General features: G+C 42.3%; 1 protein-coding gene across 1 annotated transcript in view; it reads left to right on the forward strand.

The window, feature by feature from the left end:
• Nucleotides 1-3,326, forward strand: part of LOC106806701 (trafficking kinesin-binding protein 1-like) — a 57,361-nt gene that overhangs the window by 45,178 nt on the left and 8,857 nt on the right. The gene's annotated exons all lie outside the window — the stretch shown is intronic.

The raw sequence follows: 3,326 nt of genomic DNA on the forward strand, positions 1-3,326 counted from the left end.
GCCCTACACAAGCGCAACATTTGTATCAGAAGTAGATAATAGGGAATTGCCCTACACAAGCGCAACATTTGTATCAGAAGTAGATAATATAGGGGATTCCCTATTATTTACTTCTGATACAAATGTTACAGTACACATGCACCTCTATATATCATCTACATTGATCTATTGCTTATTAGCAGTATGCATTTTTAGATGGTTCCACTGTAACTACTACAGCGCTTCTGTATTGCGTACGGCTGATGTTTCTGTATTATAAGCTAGAATTACTATATTCAGGAGTGAATAATAATAGATCTATTATTATTCTATTATTATTATCTATTTATATATTATCACTTGATATTATTCTATTATTTATCTATTAATGCCTGCTGTTGGGGGCACTATGCTCTCATAGTGTGTAAACACAATGCGTTATAATAACAATGCGTCGCGCAAGCAATAGTGCCGCTCAGGCGGGCACTATCGCTTCATAGTGCCTGCTGCGTTATCCAATGAGATTTCAACGATTTGTCACGTCATGCACTAATATCTATTATTAATCTATTATTATTCACTCCTGCTATATTCTTTCTATTATAAGCTGAATTTTCTCTGCAATGAGTATCCCACCAAACAGACATTTTTACGATTTTCTGATCATAAGTGGGTATAACAGTGTATGACATACAACTCTGTATTATTTCAACAATTGTTGAGTATTGTTTCATATACACTGTGTAACATTGTTGTTAACTAATATTAAGTAAAAACGGTAAATTACAGTGTATATAGACAGAATGCAGGGGCACAGACACGTTAAACAACAGGACTAGTAACCGTACTTGAGCACTATTTAACCATTTGCATTATGTATGGTCGATGTGTGCGTGTACGTGCGTGCGTGCGTGCGTGCCTGCATGCATGCGAGCAGTGTTTGTATCTGTGCGTGTGCGTGTGTTCGTGCGTGCGTGCGTGTTCGTGCGTGCGTGCGTGTGCGCGTGTGTGTAATATTAGACATAGATATAAGTAAAACCAAGTAAAAAATGTATCGTATATCACGATGCAGATGCAGTGTCTTGTGTCGCGATATGTCATTATAAGCTTTTAATTCATGATGCCATGGCATCACTGGTAATAAATGTCGGCAATGTTTGGTTCCGTAAAATTTGGTTCTTAAAATAGTGTTGTACTGGTAACAGTAGGAGTCGGAATAAACGCTTTAACACGGATGTCCATTGACTCCCTGCCCTCAAAAAGAGGGAATCCGCAGTGTGAAGCTAGAGACCAAGGTAATACTTATAATGGCAACACAACACAAGTCAAAGTAACCACCCGAATGACATAATTTATCATAGTCATCGTGTTTGGTTTGTGTGAATTCAGAGTTTCGTGCTGTATGTCGTGTGTAAATATATCTAGATTTGATAATAACAATTTTGCTGGTTCTGATAGGCTTCACGTGCTCAACTTGCACTAGAGGCACGTGGTATGTAGGCAATGGCAGAAACTGATAAGCCAATGCAGATTAGGGCGCATGCAAGATAACCCATCCTATTCCAAAGCTTATCTATTCATTGCCGAGTCATAGTAAAATAGGTTATTGACCTAAAAAAACGTAATGTATGGCGTGATCACCTAATTCTGATAAACTACCAGTTTATGACATGTATAACATATTTAAGTAAAAAATCTTAAATCTCATATTTTAGCATGTGCCGTAGTCTTTGCTTTAATGGGAGCTAGGCCACGTGAATCCAGAGTAAACATACATCTCTACTATCTGCCTAGTGGATAATTATAAGTAAGAGAAAACACCGTTTACTAAATACGACAGTAAGAACGTGTTGCAACCCACCTTCCTCCATATCTGCAACCCTTCAAGGTTGAAGATATTTCCGAATTCAAAAATATGTTTTATCACGGAGTGCAGCACGTGTAAGGCAGGCAGGCGCGGCAAGCACTGCATGACGGTGGGCACAACAGTTGTTTAAACAGCAAGTAGGCAATTAATCGGACAAGCAGGCGGGCATGCAGGCAGGGAAACCGGCATACATGCATGTGTGCAGGCAGGCAAGCAGTTAGGCCAGCATACATGCAGTAATCAGACCCGCGCGGCTGTGCATACAGACCAGTCAGCCATATATGTGTTAGGCAGGCACGGCAGGTAGCCAGGGATCGGCAACATATATACTGTAAAGAAAGCAGCAGATAGGCGGGCCTGCATGCATGCATGTAGACAGGAAGGAATACATGCAGGCATGCAGACATTCAGACAAGGCCAGGCATTCAGGCACGCGGCCGGACGGGCAACAGGCCGGCATTTGCAGACATGCAGGTGGCAGGTATTATTATGTAAGCAGGTAGCCAATGCAGGCCAGGGGGGCAGGCATACGTGCAATGTATGCAGGCAGTCAGGGCCATGACGTGTATATATGCAGGAGTCAGGCATACGTGTATATATTGCAAGCAGTCAGGCAGGGCGGCAGGCAGGATGCAGGCTTACATGCATGCCAGGTAAGGAACAGCGCAGGAGGCAGGCAGGCAGGCAGGCAGGCAGGCAGGTATACCATGCATTAAGGTATGAAGCAGTTAGGGCAGGCAGGCAGGCAGGCAGGCAGGCAGTGTCGTGATGTTAATATATCTAGATCTTGTATAATAACAATTTTGCTGGTTCTGAGATAGCTTCCACGTGCTGCAACTTGCACTAGAGGCAAGTGTATGTAGGCAATGGCAGGAAACTGATTAAGCCAATGCACGTTAGGGCGGCATGCAAGAATAACGCCATCCTAATTCCAGTATAGCTATACTATTATTGCCGAGTCATCGTACAATAGGGTTATTGACCTACAAAAAAGTATGTATGGCGTGATCAGCCTAATTTGATAACATAGCCCAGTTTATGACATGTATAAATATTTAGTAACAAAAATCTTAAATCTGCAATATTTTAGCATGTCCTGTAGTTTGTTTAATGGGAGGCTTAGGCCCGGATCCCAGAGTGGGAACATACATCTTAACTATCTCTTAGTGATAATTATAAGATAAGAAGAACAACAGCCGTTTTAACCAAATACCGATACAGTAAGAATGTTGTTCAACTACCACCTTCTCATATGCTCAACCCTTCAAGGTGAAGATTTCCCAATTCAAAAATTGTTTATCACGGAGTGCACACGTGTAGGCAGGCAGGCGGGCAAGCATGCATACGGGTGGGCACACAGATGTTTAAACAGGCAAGTAGGCATTAATAACAAGCAGGCGGCCATGCAGGCAGGGAAACCGGCATACATGCATGTATGCAGGCAGGCAAGCAGTTATAGGCCAGCATACATGCATACAGA

This window comes from Priapulus caudatus, unplaced genomic scaffold, assembly GCF_000485595.1.
Source record: "Priapulus caudatus unplaced genomic scaffold, Priapulus_caudatus-5.0.1 Scaffold175, whole genome shotgun sequence".
NCBI classification, from domain to species: Eukaryota; Metazoa; Priapulida; class Priapulimorpha; order Priapulimorphida; family Priapulidae; genus Priapulus; species Priapulus caudatus.